A 22,547-nucleotide genomic window follows, 5' to 3' on the forward strand; every position below is an offset into this window, starting at 1 on the left:
CTTGCTAAATAGGAGAGGGCCACCTTCTCTTCTCTTACCTGTGCTTTGAGGTAGGTGCCATCTGTGCGCGTAGTCTTTCCTATACCCCCTCGTGAAAAGGTCCAGAATGCAACACTGCGCTACTCCGCTGCTACCTTTCCACTCCCATCCTCTTGTTGTCAGCAGTTGTTCAAGCAGGAAGACCTGATGGTATGCGGCTGTCTCCAGGTCCTGTTCTGAATGAGTCCTGTTGTCTCACCGTCCTGTCTAGCCATTGTTTATCTTGGAAGCTGCTTGAGCCAGAGTTATTTTGTAGCAGAGAGGAGGACAGTTGGCCCACTGCCCAGCTTCTCGGGGCAGCAGCAGAATATGCAGATCCCCCTGGGTCTTCAACATCTCGGGGAAGCCGCCTTTTCTCAGACACAACGGCTGAGGGGGCAGCCACGTTCTGTCTGAAGGCTTGGAGACACTCAAGCTGCCACTTTCCCCCAAATACCGTCCGCTGTGGAAGCATCTGCTCCCGCAAGTGGAGAGAGAGCAGGCCCCTTCCATTGTGCTCTGCAGACGTGGCCTCATCAGGTTCATCCTCAAGTCTCTCGTTTTGCAGTAGAAGCTGCTCCAGTCGCTGCTGCGTTTGGCTGAGTGAGCAGTTCACTTTCTCTTTGCGTGGTGGATGTGAGGGGTCTCTGCTTGAGTCCGTATCGTGGTTTGTTTTAATGGCGTACAAAACGAGGGATGGCGAAAGCGAATGTTTTCGCATTTCATTGTTGATCTTGCTAATGGAAAAAGTCATTATTGAACCAAATTGGTAAAAGGCATAGGTTTCCTTAAGTCCCAGGTAATTCACACTGACTTGCTAATTCAGATGCTGCTTTTTATGGTTGCCTGTCCTTATCTTTTATTTCATTTTAGTGGCCGTAAGTCACTCACATACAGACGGCCCCGTACGTGCACGTTGCCAACTAATTTTCAGATAAAGCTGCCTAGGAGAAACAAATGACTTCTGGGGAGACATCAGAATTGAAGGCCTTATTTGATGAGGTAACAAAACATAGGGATTTTATGAAACTTCCTTAATAGGGAGAAAAGGTTGGATACATGATGAAAGAGAAGTTGTTTCTTGTCTGACCTTACTTTGTGAGTCAAAATCCCAGGCTACCTATTTCTTAATTGTGCCTCTTTCCCAACTAGGGGTTTGAGGGGAGAAATCCCGAGAAAAAGACCATAGATGGATAAGTGCTGTGCTGCTGATTGTCACCTCAGGAATGAAATAGGCATAAAAAAGGGTCGAAAGACTCGTCCTCCTCTGCTGTTGAACACCTGGGACAGATGGGCCTCTTGTGTCTGTTCCTGAAATCCTGTTGACGGGCTGGAAGAGCTCCTTGCTGGTGGAGGTTGACATCTGATAACGATTTCCATGTCATTGTTGCTATTCTTTTCTCATACTATTCTCTGAAGGAAGTCAACTTCCTCTGGTAATACAAGCGTATGAGTTGACTCTCAATTGTAACAGGAGCAGTACGGTATGCTGAGAATGAGTGTGGGTGTGTGTGCACTTCGGTCTGAAACTCAGCGTTCAAGCGTGGCACCTAATGATTTTGTAATTCAAGAAAAGCCCGTTTGAAAAAATACTTGGCAATTATCTGTTAAAACACTTGACTTAATCCTCTGTATGTTAGGGGTGCCTGGGTAGCTCAGTCAGGTAAACGTCCGACTCAGTTTTGGCTCAGGTCATGGTCTCACGGTTTGTGAGTTCGAGCCTTGAGTCAGGCTGTGCACTGACAATGCAGAGCCCGCTTGAGATCCCTCCCTCCCTGCCTCCCTCCTCTCTCTCTCTGTCTCTCTGCCCTTCCCCCACTTGTGCATGTCCTCTCTCTCAAAAATAAACATTTTTAATATTTTTTTATTTAAAAAAATGTTTTTAATGTTTTATTTATTTTTGAGACAGAGAGAAACAGAGCACAAGCAGGGGAGGGGCAGAGAGAGAGGGAGACACAGAATCCGAAGCAGGCTCCAGGCTCTGAGCTGCCAGCACAGAGCCCGACGTGGGGCTCAAACTCACGAACTGTGAGATCATGACCTGAGCCGAGGTTGGATGCTTAACCGACTGAGCCACCCAGGCGCCCCTAAATAAACATTTTTTTAAAATCAGAATACCTCTAGATCCATTAAAGAGACCTGGTTAAAAAAAAAATAATCTATTTGTTAAATTTTCTTTAATAAGTTTGGTTGAGCATCCAACTTTGGTTCAGGTCATGATCTCATCATTTGTGGGTTCAAGCCCTTGCGTCGGATTCTGTGGTGACAGCTTGGAGCGTGAAACCTGTGTCCCTTCAGGGGCTTCAGATTCTGTGTCCCTTCCCTGGTGAGACACACACATTCTCTCTCAAAAATAAATGAAGAAACATTAATTTTTTTTTTTTTTTAAAACAATGTTTGGTTAGGGGATTCCCCCCCTCCTTTTCTCAGATGTTTTGGTTCTCTTTTGATGATATGCTACACACCGAAGTTTGTGCATTTCTTTAAGGTATTTTCTGAGTATTTTCAGGAGCCAACTTAAGATGATTGCTTACTTATATTTCTAATTTCTAACATAGTTTTACAAGTAACTTACGCTACTTACAATCATCGGGGGGAATTTTGTCCGGAAACCTTTTATTTACATTTTTTAGTGGTTGTCCTAGAGTTTGCACCACAGAGTTACAACTCATCCAGGACCGCTTCCCGATAACACTCTCACCTCACGGGCACCTCATAATAACAAAGTAATTAGATTCCTCCCTCTCCTCCCTTGTGCATAGCATGACTATCATTAATTTTACTTCTGTATAAAATCATACCTTGTCAAATACATTGCTGCTGTTATCTTAAACAACCTTACCTGTTAGATCAATTAAGAACAAGAAAAATCAAAGTTTATGTTTTAGCTTTGTTGTTTCCTTCTTCAGTGGTCTTCCTTTTACAATGTAGATCTGAGTTTTTGACCTATCATTTTCCTTCTATGTAAAGAACTTTTAGGGGGGGCGCCTGGGTGGCGCAGTCGGTTAAGCGTCCGACTTCAGCCAGGTCACGATCTCGCGGTCCGTGAGTTCGAGCCCCGCGTCAGGCTCTGGGCTGATGGCTCAGAGCCTGGAGCCTGTTTCCGATTCTGTGTCTCCCTCTCTCTCTCTGCCCCTCCCCCGTTCATGCTCTGTCTCTCTCTGTCCCAAAAATAAATTAAAAAAAAAAAAAAAAAAAAAAAAAAAAAAAACGTTGAAAAAAAAAGAACTTTTAGGGGCGCCTGGGTGGCTCAGTCGGTTGAGTGTCCTACTTCAGCTCAGGTCATGATCTCACGGTTCGTGAGTTCGAGCCCTGCATCGGGCTCTGTGCTGACAGCTCAGAGCCTGGAACCTGCTTCGGATTCTGTGTCTTGCTCTCTCTCTGCCCCTCCCCCACTCATGTTTTTTTTCTCTCTCTGTCTCTCTCTGTCTCTCTCTATCTGTCTCTCTGTCTCTCTCTCTCAAAAATGTTTAACATCTTACAAGCCTGGTCTGTCTGCTGGATACAAATTTCCTCAATTTTTGTCAAACTACGTTTTTATTCTCCTTCACTTTTATAGGATAATTTCACAGGGTACTGAATTCTAGGTTGGTGGGTTTCTTTTTTCTAACACCTTAATTTCAGTCCAGTGTTCTTGCTTGCATGGTTCTGAGATGAAATTGGATATAATTCTTACTCTGCTCTTCAGTAGAAAAGGTGGTTTTTTTCCCCCTCTGGCTTCTTTCAGGATTTTTTTTTTTATCTTTGATTTTCCATAGTTTGAAAAATCTGTCTACATGTATTGGTTTTTGTTTTGTTTTGTTTTGTTTTGTTTGCATTTATCCTGCTTAGTATTCTCTGAGCTTTCTGGACTTGTGGGTTCAGTGGCTGGCATGAAATTTGGAGAAACTATCGGTCATTGTTTCAAATATTTTTCCTATTCCTTTCTTTCTTTGTTTTCCTTCTGTTATTCCCATTATGCAGCTGTTACAGTGTTTGTTGTCCCACAGTTCTTGGATCTTCTGTCCTGGTTTGTTTGGGGTTTTTTTTAGTCTTTTTGTGATTAGCTTTTTAGTTTTGGGGGTTTCTGTTGAGATATCCTCAGACCTGGAGACTCTGTCCTCAGCCATGTTTAGTCTGCTAATGAGCTCATCAGAGCCATTCTTCATTTGTTAGTGTTTTTGTTCTCTAGCATTTGTTTTGGTTCTTAGAATTTCCACCTCTCTGCTTCCATTGCCCCTCTGTTCTTGCATGTGGGCCACTTTATCTACCAGCATATTAATCACAGTTATTTTAAATTTCCAGTCTGGTACTTCTAACACCCCTACCATATCGAAGTCTGATTTTAATGCTTCCTCTGTCTTCAGGCTGTGTTTTTTGTCTTTTAGTATGTCTTGTAATTTTTTCTTAATAGGTGGGCATAATATACTGGGTAAAAGGAATTGCTGTGAATAGACTTTTAGTGATGTGGTGCGAAAGTATGAGGGGAGAGGAAGTGTTCCTTAGTCCTGTGATTAGATCTCAGTCTTTTAGGGAGCCTGGACCTCTAGACTGTGAACTTCACAAATGCTTTTCAGTTTCCTCTTCTCTCTCGAGGTGGGACAGGATGGCTAGAGTAGGGTAGAGTTGGATGTTTCTCTCCCCCCAGAAGTTTTAGCAGGAGCTAAAACTAACAAGAGTGTGGGAGATCCCAGTGGCTGAATCTGCTGGAGTTTTCTGCTTTCAGACACGTGTGCACTGAGGCTCTCCCAGTTTGCCAGTTACGGTTCAGGGCTCCCTACCCCGGCAGTGCTTCCCACCAAGCTTTCAGCTCCTGGTTTTCTGCTCTGGTAAATTAGGACTCTCTGTCGGTCACTTCCATCTGCGGGGGCAATAGTAGTTTGCCCTGTGACCTCACTTCTAATACAGATCTAAGAAGAGTTGACTTCTCAGTTTGTTTAGCTTTTTACTTTTTGTTAGGATGGAATGGCAGCTTCCTAGCTTCTCCATAAACTTTTTATCTAGAAATGTTGCGGTGCAGCTGTGTGTAATTGGGTTATAAGATGATAAAATTGTCTGAATTTCCATCTACCTCTCAGCTTTCATCGTGTGGACACTAGTTTCAAAATCTGCCACGTAATAGAACAGTGGGTAGGAGGAACTTTCCAGGAAGTAGCCTGTATAGAATACACACACACACACACACACACACACACTCCCCATCCCCACCAGGTGCAAAACACTGTTTCAGTGGGTTCCAATAAAGAAACTACATTGAATAAGTTTTCCTATACTGATGCTGTTATTGGTAGAGTAATATTAGAGCTTTCCATATCTCAAGACCTCTTCTTTACCACCATAAGGCTAGCCCTTCCCTGTTTCAAAATCTCTAGTGTAATAAGAACGATCAAGAATGTAGAATGGAGCTTCCGGTATTTCTGATTACAGACAGTAAGTCCATGCCATAATTCTAAGCATCCAACTTGAGGAATGGGAACAAAACATTGTATTCTTAGGATTCCCAACCACTCATAACTTCACTGTTCTGTTGCCAACATTAATTAAGTGATAATTAAACTTATTTTTCCTTCCTTTACTGATTTTCCTTTCTGTACAATTTAAGTGGGATTCATTCTGTGGTTAGCAGTGCGAGATGTAGCTGTCTTTTAGCAACAACCGAAGTAGGAGTTTAGTCCTCAGCTCGTGTTGTCAAGCATTCGTGTTTTTATGTACCTAAATGTTTGATGTGCAAGGAACAGAAGTAGTATATTTAATCATATTATTCGTGTTTTGTTTACAGTAGAATGAGATTTAGGAACAAGTTTTTCAGTAGAATATTTTCTGGAAGGAACTTTGTGAGCAGATCTCAAAAACTTTTTTATCAAGTACTGAAAATGATTGTCAACCTGTAGCAACACTTCAGAAAGCCTAATTGAGGTTTAGGCTTCCTGACTCATATTCATAAAGACATCTTAAAGCATTTAATATTTTTAATGGACTTAGAACAACCCTGGTAGATGTTTTGTTTTCCTCTGACATTTTCTTCTGTTTTTAATACTGTTCTTTATATTACGTCCAGATCAAAGGTTATTATGCATGAAGTGGATTTATTTTGGAGTTTCTCTCCTGAAATTTTGAGCTAAGTTGACATGTTTTTTTTTTCTCTGTTTTTTGTTTGTATGTTTGTTTTTTGGTTTGAGACAGAGAGAGTGTGAGCAGGGAGGGGCAGAGAGGGAAGGACACACAGAATCAGAAGCAGGCTCCAGGCTCCCAGCTGTCAGTGCAGAGCCCGATGCGGGGCTCGAACTCACAAACCATGAGATCATGACCTGAGCTGAAGTCAGACACTTCAACCGACTGAGCCACCTAGGTGCCCCAAGTTGACGTGTTTTAATTAATTTTCACACAATGTGAAGAATTGCCAAAGAGGTATTTTTCTTGGAAGCTTCGAGGATTAAATAGAGTAGAAACATTTTACTTAAAAATTAATATTTTTGGAGCACCTAGTGGCTCGGTTGAGTGTCCGACTCTTGATTTTGGCTCAGGTCATGACCCAGGGTCATGGGATCATGCGTTGTCTCAGGCTCCACACCTGCTTAGGATTCTCTATCTCTCTCTGCCCCTCTCCCCTGCTTGTGTTTGCACTCACTCTCTCTAAAAAAAAAAAAAAAAAAAAAAAAAAAAAGTTAATACATTTAATGTTATTTTGTTTAGTGTATTAAAATTCCAGGAAGGTGAGAATTACGGTAGAAATGCAAGCCTGTTATTCTGTCTTACATGATTATTTAAATTCTATTAGCGTTTATTTACTTAATTTTAAAATAATGTTCATACTAATTTAGATAACATACTCTTAATATTTATATTGTCTGTTTCATTGTTTATTTAACTATTTGATAGTTCTTGTTTTAGAACATGAAATTAACAGTTCTTGTGATAATAAGTATTTCAGGATTTCAGTTTTGCATTAATACATGTACCTTAACTTATTAAATGTTAACACATGATGCCCAAAAGGAAATTCTTCCTGTTTCAGGTAAAAATTTTTGCCTTTATTTGAAAGTGAATATTCAAATAATACCACAAATCCAAGTGTCATGCCTTATTTGTATTACTGACAATGTTAGACTGACTATAATGGGTAGTAATCCACTATGTTGATTACTCATAAGTTTTATGATACTGGAAATAACGTGAAAGTAAGCATTTAGTTGTTTGACTTACTTGAGACTGAAGCCAAACTTGGTAAAAATTTGCCTTCATAAATTCATAATATCTTTTAGAAGGAGATATTTTAAAATATTTGTATAATTTTTATTCTTTTCTTGTCTTCCTCTTTGTAGCTTGCCCTCTCATTAAATTCTGTGGATATGTTTCTCGAGGCCTCATTTCTTTATTCTCCTTCACTTCTTGGCAGTCACTCGTTATAATGGCAAAATACAGAAGCCCTATTTTTGAGCATGTATTTCTTCCCTTACTAGTGAATTTCAGCTTTTTTTCTTGTTCTGCTGTTTAATTCTCTGCTTTGAATTGTCTGTTTATATGTTCGCTCATGTTTATTTTGAGATACTGGCTTTTCTGTTGTTATTTTTTTTTAAGCTATTACCTCATTGTTTTCCTCTCTATAGATATTGTTGTTACCTTTCTCCCAGAAGAATGTGGGAAGAATTTCAAATTGATTTGCATTTTATTCTAAACCCACTAAGGTTGGAAGTCGGAACTAGGATTCTTCAGGGTCTATACCCTCAATGCAGCACCTGTTAAGAAGGTTTCAGAAGCAAACATTAAAAAAAAAAAAAAAAAATCATCAACAGAAGGAGTAAGCAAACACAGCTAAAAACAGGATTAAGTTCTGCAGGAACTTCAAATAATACAGTTGTTGAAGTCAGAATGTAAAGCGTTTGCGGCACCTGGCTAGCTCAGTCAGTAGAGCCTGTGACTCTTGATCTTGGGGTTGTGAGTTTGAGCCCCATGTTGGATGTTGTGAATCTTCCATTAAAAAGTAAAAAAGGAATATCAAGTATTTGAAATGATTAGTGTCTTAAAAAAGTAATTAGAGAAAAGGATAAACCTTTAAGAAAATAACCAGGCAGAGTTTCAAAAGAAGCCAATGGAATATATTTTCTGGATATGAACAGTGTATTTTTGAGGTGAAAAAAATTCACCCATTTACTTTTATTTATTATTTATTTATTTATTTTTTAATCTTTGTTTATTTTTGAGAGAGAGATAGCATGTGAGCAGGGAGGAGCAGAGAGAGAGAGAGAGGGAGAGGGAGAGGGAGGGAGGGAGGGAGGGAGGGAGACACAGAATCCGAAGCAGGTTCCAGGCTCTGTGCTGACAGCTCAGATGTGGGGCTCACACTTACGAACTGTGAGATCACGACCTGAGCCCAAGTCGGACACTTAACCCATTGAGCCACCCAGGCACCCCAGCACCCATTTACTTTCAAAGGCTCAGTGAGTAATAGCGTAAGCATTCATTATAGATGCAGCCGTGGAGAGAATAGTGAACTGGAAAATAGTGTTGAGAAAATCACCTGGAATGTAGCAGGGCCAGAGATGTCAAATGTGGTAGGAATAATACAAGATGATGAAGGATGGTAGTAAGTCCAATATGTTCTAGTTGGAGTCCTGAAGAATAATTAGGGAGATTTAATATTTGAAGGGTAATATTCCAGAATTATTTATGATGGACACATTCTGAGGTTAGGGAATAAAAGAATGTTATCTTCAAATGCTGAGAGAAAATAACCGTCAGTTCTGAAGAGAGCTTCTCCACCTCACAAGTTTAGCAGAATGGATTGCACGCAGAACAAGGGTACTGTTTCCAACTATTTTGCTGGGAGTTACAAAAAATTAAAACAATTGCCTTTGTAAAAAGGATGAAGGATGCTGCAGCAATTTCAGGAGCACAGTAGACAGATGAGCTATCACAGTAGGAGATAAGTGGAAGGCCAACAGTCAGTTATAGAGAAGTGGCATTAGAAGAAGCGCGTGCGAAAACAGTGGGAAAGAAGGAACAAAGTGGAAATGAACAAAGTTCAAAAGGTTAGGCAATGTGTGATATATATGGTAACAGGGAGAAGATATATAAGATAGCATAATTGATATCTTCAAAGAGGAAGGCAGAAATTTTTATTTAGATTTACTGTTAAAGGCATAATACAAAGAAATACAAAGTCTATTCAATAAATAGACTGAAAGGACTTGTTAGGTCTCATTTAATATCGTTGCCTGAGTGTTTATCATGGAAACCACAGTTACAGTCTTAGATTTTACCAGTAAAGCTAAGAATCTCTTTGCGATCCAGATCAAAGGATCAAGTTACCTCTGGAGGATAAAATTCAGGGTGTTCTCAAACGTCAAAATTCGGAACCAAAATAATAATATTCATAATGCCCTCAAATTGGACAGAATTTTTTTGAGAGACAGAGAGTGTAAGCAGGGTGGGGGTGGGGGGCGGCGCAGAGAAAGAGGGAGAGCGAGAATCTCAAGCAGGTTCCACCCTCAGCACGGAACCCGACACGGGGCTAGATCCCAGGAGCCTGAGATCATGTGACCTGAGCTGACCTGAAGAGTCGGATGCTCAACCGACTGAGCTGCCCAGGTGCCCCCAAATTTGCCTTTTAAACCAGTTTTGCATATACAGTTCTGTGGGCACCAACTATATTCACATTGTTGTGAAACCATCATCACCATCCACCTCCAGAATGTTTTCAGTCTTCCCGCCACTGAAATTCTGTACCCCACTGAACAGTGACTACCTTCCTCTGCAGCCCGTGGCAGCTGCCATTCTGTTGTGTGTCTCTCTAAATTTGACTACTCCAGGTACTTCCTGTCAGTAGAGTCCTAGAGTATTGGTCTTTTTGTGGTTGGCTTGCTTCCTTTTAGTTTAATGTCCTCGAGGTTCATCCATGTTGTATGGCATATGTCAAACTCTCCTTCTGTTTTAAGTCTGAGTAATAAGTAGTTGTGTGCGTATGCCACATTTTACCTGTCCTTCACCTGCCGGGGGACGTGGACGGATGTGCATCTTCCTGCTGGCTATTTGTGAATAACGCTGCTGGGGACATCAGTGCGCAGATATCAGCACGAGTCCCTCACTTCACTTCTTTGGGGTATTGGCAAATTTAACAATGAAAATTAAAATGACACAGGTTTTTTGGCACTAGATAAGTTGCTTTACAAGGTTTATATGGAAAAATAAGCAGCAGTGACATGGCTGAAAAGAGCAGTAACATGTAGGAATCTGTCTTACCAGGACGTGAAACCAGGTTGAAATGCCCAGCACGTTGTGGTAGTGGTGCATGGACAGACAGAAAATCAGTGACCCAGAATGGAGCATACAACAACAGACGCGCCTGGGTGACTCAGTCGGTTAGGTGTCCGACTGGATTTCAGCTCAGGTCATGGTCCCAGGCTTGTGGGATCTAGCCCCGCATCAGGCCCTGGGTGGACGTGGAGGCTGTTTAAGATTTTCTCTGCCCCTCTCCCACTTACACCCTGTGTCTCTCCAAAAGAAAAACAAAAGAATTCAGTTCATGAGAAGTGTAGCATTTCATGTCACAGAATGAAGGACAAAATGATTCAGCAAATTCCATGGGAGCTAGGTGGCTCTCTAGGAGATTTTACACATCCATAGACATACATATATTTTAAACGTCATGAGGGTTTTCATCTCTCCCACTGCTGTTTTTCCTTTGAGAATAAAGATGCCATTGTTATCCCCATTTGAAAAAGAAACACGACGCTGCTTTGATTCCACTTTATCTTCTAACTCTGACCGCCTACTTCTCAGTTCCCTTGTTGTTCTTTACTTGACTTCACATTTTTCTCTGCCCATTCTCTTTTATACCCGCTCCCGTCAGGTTTTTGCTCTCGCGCTTTCTAGAAAGTGCTGTTGCGTGGTTACCAGTGACCCCGTGGGGCCACGTCCAGTAGCTGGCTGCACGCTGTCATTTCTCTTTGATCCACCAGCAGCACTGGGGTGGCAGCCCTTGGGCCTCACGTCCGGGGTACCGCATGTTCACTCACGCTAAGTTTTTTTTTTTCCCCCTGTTGTTACCTTCTGGCCCCTTCGTCTTTGCTGGTTCTTCTTCATCTGTTAATGTGGCCGTGCCTCACCTGGTTATGTCAGCCCGTCTCAGGGCTTTAAATATCTATGTGCCGCCGTTCAGATTTGAAACTTCCTGCTCGGACTCCTCTACTGGGGTGTTTAGAAGGCATTTCAGTCCTAACATGTCCCAGACTGATCTCCTGACATTTATTTTCCATCTTCCACCACAGTCTTTGTGATTGATCTTCTCGTCACGTACACTGTTTTACCCTGGTCCATGGTCGCTGTTATCTCTTGTCAGGATAACTGCTCTGGGTTGCTAACAAGACCCTGGTCACTTTATGAAGCACGAGGAAGAAAGCAACTAGAGGGAGGGCATGTTGGAAGATTTAAATGAAATCTTGTCACCCTTCTGCCCTTCCTCCACCTCAAAACCTCCTAGTGCTTCCCCTTTCGGGCAGTAAAAGCTCAAGCCTTTGTAACAGCCTAAAACGTCTGCCTGATCTTCCCCGCTGCACATGTTGTGTTCCTGTCCCCATTCAGTTGCTCAGGTCCTGCCACACCAGTGTTCTTGGTGTTCCCTTTCATCACTTCCTCACTTGAGGTCTTTGCCGGTGAGGCCTCACCCAGTGTCACAGCCCCGTTTTTGGCAGACTCCTGGCTCTCTTGGTAGCCTTCAGTTTTTCCCAGAACGGTCACCACCTTTTAGCAAATAATATTTTGAAAATCTGTGTTTTTCTTTATTGTTTTCCTCTTCCATTAAAAAATAAGCTATGTGATGGGGCGCCTGGGTGGCGCAGTCGGTTAAGCGTCCGACTTCAGCCAGGTCACGATCTCGCGGTCCGTGAGTTCGAGCCCCGCGTCAGGCTCTGGGCTGATGGCTCGGAGCCTGGAGCCTGTTTCCGATTCTGTGTCTCCCTCTCTCTCTGACCCTCCCCCGTTCATGCTCTGTCTCTCTGTCCCAAAAATAAATAAAAAACGTTGAAAAAATTAAAAAAAAAAAAAATAAGCTATGTGAGAACAGGGATTTTTGTCTTTATTCTTTCACAAATCTCCAACACTGAGTATACACCCAATATATATTGTCCAATGAAGAATTAGGTCACATACCTCTTCTACATAAAACCTTCTATTGGTGTTCCCTTCCCTCTCTTGGACTGACAGAAGTCTGCCCTTGCACCTCCTGCCTCAGGGCCTTTGCTCTTGCTGTTTCATCTTTGGGGTATTATTCTTTTCTCAGGTATGTAAGTCCCTCCTTAACTGCCCTTGGGTTTCTGGGGAATTGTGATCTTCTCAATTGGGACTTTACTGTCACCCTATTTTAATGTTATAAATCATTTCCAACCCTAGAGTTTCCTCCTCTTCCATGCTCTGATTTTCTGCATAGCATATTTCACCCTCTGAAATACTGTTTGACTTCTCTTTTTATTGCCTCTCCCCTGCTCATGCATCAGAATGAAATATAATACTAAAAACTTTCACTAGATAAAATTGCTTTCTTATTGTAGAGCTAATGTTAGGGTTGAGATACCTTTTTTCATACACACACACACATATACACACACACACACACACATATACACATACACTTAAAGACATTTAGAGTTTTTTTCAAACTTCAAATGGATCTCAGGGCCACCGCTAAGTATACATATGCAAAAATAATGAGGAAACCTTATGAAAATCTCCTAAAATTAGTGATTTGGGATATACAAGTCTATGAACTTAAAAACCCTTGGATTTGTGCTCTAAAAGATGGAATTTTATGGTATGTGATTATATCTCCATAATACTATAAAATAACCCAAGGAAATTCTGCAGGAATACAAAAAAGAAAAATGAGTCTTTTCAAGTATTAGAAGTTTTTATAAAGTTAGAATATCAGTACATTGTATTAGTGGCTCGGGAATAAGCGTAAATGTGAATGAAGTAAAATGGAGAGCTTAAAGAAAGACCCGAGTGTAAATTAACATGAAGTGCATAATGGAAATCCTCGAAACAGACAGACCTTCTGAGGTAAAGGCTGCTTACCTACTCACAGGTTATTTTCAAAATTCAAGACAGGTAAATAATTTAAAGCAAAAAGAAAAAAAATTCACTGAAGATGAAGGGAAGATTGTTGTCTTCAGAAGGACATGACCTTTCCAAGTAATCTGTGACAACAGCATTAGAGCTAGAGAGACTATTTTATTGAACATAATGGCTAAGAGCTGTGGCTGTGAAATGAGACTAGGTTTAAATCATAGCTCAGTCACTTAACTGGTTAGGTGATGCTGGGCAGGGAATATCTACACGGTTCTCTTTTTTCTATTTAATGAAGTCAATTATAGTAACTGCAGCAGTTACTACAGTCAGGATTAAATGAGAGAGTATGTGACGTACTTAGTACAGGTTTTCTTATGTATTTGAATGCATAGAACTTCTTTAAGAAATCTAATAGGAAGTGGAAAGACAACTGATAAGTTGAGGGAAATAAGTGTAACACGGCAGAAGAAAAGAACTTATTTCTGACATGTTAAGGGCTCTTCTAAATCAATAATGATAAACTCCACAATTTAGAAAGATAATGTGGACCAGGACCTTTTAACAGTTGTTTCAGTGCTGAAGAAGTACACACGGCCAGCAAAGTCATGTCACCAGAAGTTCCCAATAACAGGTAATAAATGAAATGTAAATAGAAATGCAAAAAAAAAAAAAAAAAAAAAAAATTGTAGATTGTGAAATCTTAAGCACTGACAGTGGGAGTAAAAAGGCTTGTCTTCACATTTAGAACATTGATGTCTCACCAGAAAACTCACATGGCTTCATGTAAACCATAGACAGAAAACAGTACAGCCGGTGCGGGAGCCCAGGCCCACAGCAGGGAAGTTAGCACAGGAACACGTGGCCTTTACAACCAGGAACTGTAAGCGTGGGGACCCCCTGGAGGGGGTTTAAATGTGTAAAGTGGGCAAAAAGCCATTTGATAAAAACAGGACAATAACAAGTAGATTTGAAAATGAACTTAAATAGTAAGTAATCCTAGAAATAATGGCATTTGAAATGAGAACTCCATGAACTTACTAGAACAGGAAATGGCAGATAGTAAAATTTTTGAAGATTGCTCTAATCAAATCACCCGAATTGGCAGTGTTTAATTTCAGAATTATCAGGATCAGGCTATCAGATGGTATTGTTGTTTCTGCTCTAAGAAGCATTGCCTAACAGTATGGAATATCACACATCATAAAGTATTATCTTGAGTTGTAGAAATGTATTGTTTTATACATTCTGTGTTTGGGTTTTTTTATGTTTATTTTTGAGAGAGAGAGAGCACGAGAGGGGGAGGGTCAGAGAGAGGGAGACACAGAATCTGAAACAGGCTCCAGGCTCTGAGCTGTCAGCATAGAGCCCGATGCGGGGCTCGAACTCACGGACCGCGAGATCATGACCTGAGCTGAAGTCAGATGTTTAACCGACTGAGCCACCCAGACACCCCCATTCTGGATTTTTGTAATGAACTTTTTTTTTCCCTTTGAAATAATTTTTTCCCCCCTTTGGTGCATAGCTGGTCAACATGTGTAACTATTTATTCTATATATTATACCTTTAGACCTAACAATTCTCTGAGGGAAATAATTGGACAATAGCAAAGATTTATGTAATTGGATGTTTATCATATACTATTTATAATAATAAATAACCAGAAGTTCTTTTAAAAGCAGCAAGTAGGTTGATTTAATGAACTGCAGACTGTTGTGAAACCGTTGAATCAGTAGTCTAATTCCTGATTTGTTTGCACAGAAAGGTGTCTTCTTGCAGCATTTAAGTTAACCAAGGTACAAAACAAAAAGCATTTTTGGACCATTTTTATACAAGGATGTTCATGTGTTTTTGTGCGTGTGATGGAAAGATCTGAAATGTAAACGTGTTTATCCATGGATGGTAATACTTTCGTCACTTTTTAAAATAAGCCTAACTTTATATTTGGAGTAAAGCTATTTTTGTGTTGAAAAAAATTATATGCCTAATGGGACGTTTTGATAAGATATCCTTTTTGTTGCCCAACATATAATATACTCTGTTAAAAATGACCCTTCTTACGACTAATTGTCATTTTAAAAGGTTCTTAGGAATGTAAGAGACTACTACCACCAGTACCATAGGTAGTTTTGCATTGTCTTGTTAATATAATCTCATTGACTCCCTTTATCCAATGGCAGAATTTGGAAGAAGAGATCTTTGAAACCAAAACTAAATTATCTGTGTATATCTTTTGTCTTCTATTTCATCATTGACCGTTTACTGTGGGATAGTGTTTTAGGCTGATTTTAGTTAATATTTCTGACAGACACAAAAACCCAGATTTGAGTACAGTCCTTTAGCAGGATATGGGAACTGTATATGTCTCCGCTTTAGGCAGAATTTTTAAAATGACTTTTATTGGAGTATAAACACACAAAACTCGTGTGACAGCTCAGTGGATCTTCACAGTCCACAGTACCCCCTCTGGCCAGTGTTCGGTTTAAGAGCTACAACACTGCCAGCACCTGTTAAACCCTCCTCATGCTCCTTCACTTTCACTGCCGCCCATGCCACGCTGCCTCATACCACGGGGGACTGTTTTCCTTTTTTTTTTTTTTTTTTTTTTTTTAAGTTTACGTATGTATTTAGAGAGAGTGTTGCATGAGCAGGGAAGGGACAGAGAGAGAGAGAGAGAGAGAGAGAGAGAGAGGGAGAGAGAGAATCCCAAGCAGGCTCCACGCTGTCAGCGCAGAACCTGACGTGGGGCTCAGACTCCCAATCCGTGAGATCGTGACCTGATCCGAAATCAAGAGTCAGACACTTTACCAACTGAGCCCCCCGGGGCCTCCTGAATGGGATTATATAGTATAAACATTTGTTCTCACTCCTTCCGTTCACTGTTGTTAACTTTATCCACTTCATTGTACATAGTCTCAGTTTGTACAAGATGGATTTTTACAGGTACGTTTTAACATTAGAAATGTTGTAGTTTTCTGGGAATGCAAGCTGGTGCAGCCACTCTAGAAAACAGTATGGGGGTTCCTCAAGAAACTAAAAATAGAACTGCCCCACGACCCACCATTTGCACTACTGTGTATATCTTTTGTCTTCTATTTCACGACCCAGCATTTGCACTACTGGGTATTTATCCATGGGATACAGGTGTGCTGTTTTGAAGGGACACGTGCACCCCCATGTTTATAGCAGCACTATCCACAATAGCCAAAGGATGGAAAGAGCCCAATGTCCATCGACAGATGAATGGATAAAGGAAATGTGGTGTATATATACAATGGAGTATTACTCGGCAATCAAAAAGAATGAAATCTTGCCATTTGTAGCTACGTGGATGGAACTGGAGGGTATTATTAGTGAAATTAGCTAAGTGAAATTAGTCAGAGAAAGATAAATATTATATGACTTATATGAGGACTTGAAGAGACAAAACAGGTGAACATAAGGGAAGGGAAACAAAAATAATATAAAAACAGGGAGGGGGACGAAACAGAAGAGACTCGTAAATACGGAGAACAAACTGAGGGTTGCTGGAGGGGTGGTGGGAGGGGGGATGGGCTAAATGGGTAAGGGGCACTAGGGAATCTACTGCTGAAATCATTGTTGCACTATATGCTAACTAATTTGGATGTAAATTTTAAAAAATAAAAAATAAAACAAAATAAAAAAGAAATGTAGTTTTCAGATACAAATATATTTTAAAGTACTTAATAAAGCCTCTTAATTGTTAAGTTTTGAAAAGTAACTATGAACGTACAGAATGAGCCTATTGTTTCTTAGTAAAATGGGAGGAAAATGTGAGGGGTTTGTTTAATCACAAGCTTAGTATTTATAAATTGTACAGGAGACTGTCAAAAAAAAGTCATTTTCCCCTAGGGCAAAATTGTAAGAGTCTAGTCCAAAAGAGATAATTAAGTTCCCTTAATTCTGAGGTGATCAGCTATTGGTGGTATTGTGTTCTCCTTTAGTTGCCATAAAGTAAAGAGGAGTGTTGAGAAACTGAAACGCGTCCGTCAGAAAATGACCAGAAAGAAGTGAAACCATTTGGGGCAGAAGGTTGACTGTGTGGTTGAGATCACATGGGTGAAAAGCTGCAGGAAAGCAGAGCAATTAGACTTATTCTATGTGATTTGAGAAGGTGAGACTCAGACCAGTAAGTGATAGTTGCAGAAAGGCAGATTTTACATCACTCTTAGGAAGAACTTACTTTAATTTTTTTTTTTTAATGTTGATTTATTTTTGAGGGAGAGAGACACAGAGCATGAGCGGAGGAGGGGCAGAGAGAGGGATCCAGGATCCAAAGCAGGCTCCAGGCTCCGAGCTGTCAGCACAGAGCCCGACACAGGGCTCAAACCCACGGACCGCAAGATCATGACCTGAGCCGAAGTCAGATGTTCAACAGACTGAGCCACCCAGGCACCCCTTAGGAAGAACTTATTTTAATAAACACATTTCATTATGGTAAATTTCAAATTAAAGAGTAGAGTGACCAGTACAAGTTAAGAGATCTATTTACATCCATCACTAGGATCCTCTTGTGCTACATTTCCTATCTAATACTTGGATGTAGTCTGTTCTTCAGGGAACCCTGGTTCCTCCCCTTTTACTGGGAAGTGATAGGTAGAGACCACAGTCCTGGGTATTAGAGGTGTTCATTGCTACTGGATTTTCATTGTATTTAGGCAGTTTGATAGAGATAAGGGGGGAAAGTGTGGGTGTGTGTTAAAGACTTTGTACGTTTCTAATATTTCAACTTGAAATTATAGGGGTTTTAATCTCTTTGGTTTTATATTGTGTCTCCTTTTTTTTCTTACAAAAGTTTGGTTCCTAGGGGCACCTGGGTGGCTCAGTCGGTTAGGTGGCCGACTTCGGCTCAGGTCATGATCTCGCGGTCCGTGAGTTCGAGCCCTGTGTCGGGCTCTGGGCTGACAGCTCAGAGCCTGGAGCCTGTTTCAGATTCTGTGTCTCCCTCTCTCTGACCCTCCCTGTTCATGCTCTGTCTCTCTCTGTCTCAAAAATAAATAAACGTTAAAAAAAAAAAAAATTTTGGTTCCTAATGACATTCACATAGTAACTTATTTGATCTATGTATCTATCAATTATCCATCTATCTAGGTTCAAAGTAATTATACCAATATTACCACTAATATCAGTCTCACTGGATGGAATTTAAGATTTCTTGTGGATATCATTTTGTCTTTAAAATGTATTGTCCAAAGACTGTTTTAAAGTAATTCAAAATAATCGTCTTCCATGTAGCTATGTACTTAATTTGATAGATATATTTGTTTACATTGTTTTCAGTATTTAGAGATTTGGAATATTTTTCTATATGATATAATTTTGTTTCTTAAATACTTAAAGTACTTAATTGCAAAGTCAGAACCATAAGTAGATGCAGGAAAGTCTGACATCTAGACCTCTTTCCTCCCCTTGTAGGTCACCGTTTTTATTAATCTTTCGGTTTTTTCCTTCCATGTTTAATGTGATCAGATACGTGTATATATTCATATTCCTCTTTATATGTAAGGTGGTATATTTATAGCCACTGTTCTAATTCTTTTTTTCATTTAACATTGTATTCTTAAAGAGGATCACACAGCAGTTGGTTGGTCTCTCCTTTTTTGGGGTCTTGTTTTTTGGGGCTTTTTTTTTTTTTTTTTTTGCCGTTTCATAGTACTCTCTTATACACATTCCTTTGGTTTAATCAGCCACTCTCCTGTAGATAATTATTTTAGAGTTTTGCTATTAAAATGGTGGTAGGGGGTGCCTGGCCGGCTCAGTCAAGTATAACTGTTGACCTTAGAGTTGTGAGTTTGAGCCCCACGTTGGATATAGAGATTACTTAAAATCTTCTTAAAAAGTAGTGGTACATTTTATAGTTTTCTGCAGCTGTTATATTTTTGCCAGCGTATCTTGGCAAAAATCTAATCCAGTAGGGATTTGATCTCCTACTGGTGGGGTTCCTGTAGTTAAATGCATATGGTATTCTAGTCATTACCCATTTCCCTTCTATAGAAATTACACCATTTTACATACGGTACATGTCTGGGTATGCTTGAATTTGTTTTTTGTTGTTCGCCCTCTTCCATTGGTTCTTCGGTCTTTTCGTGTGTAAGTTCTGTACTGTTTAACGATAGAAGCTTTAAAAAATAATTTAACATTTGGTACAGTTGTACCCTTGCTTTTCTTCTTTTTAAGATTTTGCTAGTTATTCTTGCTTGTCTAATTTTTCGAAAGAATTTTATATTTTTTCTTACTCCTGAATGAAATTTTGGTGGTATTTTTATTGGGATAGCATTAAATTTATAAATTTGTTTTGGGAAAATTGTCATCTTATGTCTTCCTATCCACAAACACAGTATGTATTTCCATTTGTTCAAGTCTTTCATTTTTATTTCATGGTTAAAAAGAACTCTTTACGTCAATTATACTTCAGTTGTTCAAGAAAATCTATGTTGAAACATGGGAGAAAAATTATTTGTTTTCCCTGACAGTGTCAAATGAAGTTCATATTTTTGATTTAGATAAATCTTTTTTATTTCTTTAGACTTCTTTTCCCCAAAATTTTTATTTAAATTCTAGTTAATTAACATATTGTGTAATATTGGTTTCAGGAGTAGAATTCAGTGATTCATCACTTACATACAACACCCAGTGTTCCTCTTAATGTGCCCTCACCCATCTATCCCATCCTCCCACCCCCCTCCCTCAGTCTGTAACCCTCAGTTTGTTTTCTATCATTAAGAGTCTGTTATCTTTCTCTCTGTTTTTCTCCCCCTTCCCATATGTTCATCTGTTTTGTTTCCTAAATTCTACATATGAAAGAAATCATATGGTATTTGTCTTTGACTGACTTGCTTTGCTTAGCGTACATAATACACTCTAGTCCATCCACATCATTGCAAATGGCAAGATTCAGTTACTATTATTTTTTAAGTACACACACAGCTTAGTCATGGCCCTGAGATCGAGACCTGAGCTAAGATCACGAGTCAGACGTTTAACTGGCTGAGCCACCCAGGCACCCCAAGATTCTAGTCTTTTATTCTTTTTGATGGCTGAGTAATATTCCATTGTATGTATATATTTATAAGTTTATATATGCATATATTTTAATATATAGACACATACATACAAATACCACCTCTTTATCCATTCATCAGTCATTGGACAATTGGACTCTTTCCATAATTTGACTGTTGTTCATAATGCTGCTATAAACATTGGGGAGCATGCGTACCCCTTCAAATCTGTACTTTTGTATCCTTTGGATAAATACCTAGTAGTGTAATTGCTGGGTTGTAGGGTAGTTCTATTTTTAATGTTTTGAGGAGCCTGCAGACTGTTTTCCAGAGTGGCCACACCAGTTTGTACATCCATCAACGGTGTATGAGTGTTTCCCTTTTCTCTGCATCCTCTCCCAACATCTGTTGTTGCCTGAGTTGTTAATGTTAGCCATTCTGACAAGTGCGAGGTGGTATCTCCTTGTGGTTTTGATTTGTATTTCCCTGATGAGTGATGTGGAGCATCTTTTCATGCATGTTAGCCATCTGGCTGTCTTCTTTGGAAAAGTGTCTATTCATGTCTTCTGCCCATTTCTTAATTGGGTTATTTGTTTTTTGGGTGTTGAGTTTGAGAAGTTCTTCTAGATTTCGGATACTAACCCTTTATCACATATGTCATTTGCAAATATCTTTTCCCATTCTGTAGGCTGCCTTTTAGTTTGGTTGATTGTTTCCTTTGCTGTGCAGAAGGCTTTTATCTTGATGAGGTCCCAATAGTTCATTTTTGCCTTTGTTTCCCTTGCCTCCAGTGACGTGTCTAGTAAGAAGTTGCTGCGGCGGAGTTCAAAGAGGTTGCTGCCTGTGTTCTTCTAGGATGTTGATGGTTTCCTGTCTCGTGGTTAGGTCTTTCATCCATTTTGAATTTCCTTTTGTGTGCGGTCTAAGAAAGTGGTCCAGGTTCATTCTTCTGCATGTTGCTGTCCAGTTTTTTCCGACACCATTTGCTGAAGAGACTGTCTTTTTTTCCATTGGTTATTCTTTCCTGCTTTGTTGAAGATTAGTTGACTATATAGTTGTGGTTCCATTTCTGGGTTTTCTTTTCTGTTCCGTTGATCTATGTGTCTGTTTTTGTGCAAGTACCATACTGTCTTGATCACTACAGCTTTGTAAAGTAGCTTAAAGTCCGGAATCAAGATGCCTCCAGCTTTGCTTTTCTAAAAAAAAGAACTCTTTAATTGTTATCCAAAAGTAAAACAGATTGTTGTGTGAAGTAATTAATTCACTTGTGAAGTATACGGTGAGAACTCATGAATTGGGTAACAATTTATGTTAATGACTTAAAAGTTACTTCCAACTCCAAAATGTGATACAAATCTTTTTATTCAAGTTATTTATTTATTTTGAGAGAGAGATAGAGGAAGAAAGCATGAGCACAGAAGGGGCAGACAGCGAAGGAGAGAGAGAGAGAATCCCAAGCAGGTTCTTCACTGTCAGCACAGAGCCTGACGTGGGGCTCGAACTCATGATCATGACCTGAACCAAAATCAAGGGTCAGATGCTCAACCGAGCCACCCAGATGCCCCCTAAATGTTATGTAAAAGTGCATTGTATAGAAAATGTGAATGTATTTTACTGTCTTTTTTATTCCTCTCACATTAAGAGAGAACTTGATTGTTCTTTCAAAACTATAACTGAGGGGCACCTGGGTGGCTCAGTCGGTTAAGCATCCAACTTGGGCTCGGTTCATGGGTTCAAGCCCTGCATCAGATTCTGTGCTGACGGCTCAGAGCCTGGAGCCTGGTTCGGATTCTGTGTCTCCTTCTCTCTCTGCCCCTCCCCTACTTGCGCTCTTTCTCTTAAAAATAAATAAACATTGAAAAAATAAAAATAAACTATAATTGAGAATGAGTTAAAGGAGTGGAAGTAGGTTAGGGGTTGTACAGCACTGGTTTGAAATCTTTGCTATCAATGAAGGAGGTAGGCAGTGAACAATTATTTTATTTTATTTTTAAATATATATTTTTTAACGTGTATTTATTTTTGAGAGAGAATGCGTGCGGGGGAGGAGCAAAGAGAGGGTGAGACAGAGGATCCAAAGCGGGCTCTGCGCTGAAAGCAGGGAGGCCCATGCAGGGCTTAAACTCACGAACCGGGAGATCATGACCTGAGCCAAAGTCAGGTAGCTAACCGACTGAGCCACCCAGGCGCCCCAGTGAACTATTATTTTAAAAGAGTGCCATTGGTTATTGTAACTAACAATACTTATCTTTTTAAAAATAGGATGTTTGTATGCAAATGTTCAGTCTAAAGTAAGGTAAGAGTAGATTGCTAATTTGCCATTTTCAAACAATGTCAAAAAAAATCAGGTTATTTTTAAATGTTGAGTAATATATAAGTGTGTGTGGTTGAGAGTCAGCACAGGTAACGTTTTGCTAGCCTCTGATACAGCAGCAGAGGAACTCCTGTATGGTGACATGGTGTTTAACA

The 22,547-nt window shown here is 39.9% G+C and overlaps 1 protein-coding gene across 7 annotated transcripts in view; it reads left to right on the forward strand.

The window, feature by feature from the left end:
* The window catches only part of ASH1L (ASH1 like histone lysine methyltransferase), a 191,952-nt gene that overhangs the window by 40,516 nt on the left and 128,889 nt on the right, over positions 1-22,547 (forward strand). The window lies entirely within an intron of this gene.

The sequence above is a fragment of the Panthera leo genome, chromosome F3 (assembly GCF_018350215.1).
Source record: "Panthera leo isolate Ple1 chromosome F3, P.leo_Ple1_pat1.1, whole genome shotgun sequence".
NCBI classification, from domain to species: domain Eukaryota; kingdom Metazoa; phylum Chordata; class Mammalia; order Carnivora; family Felidae; genus Panthera; species Panthera leo.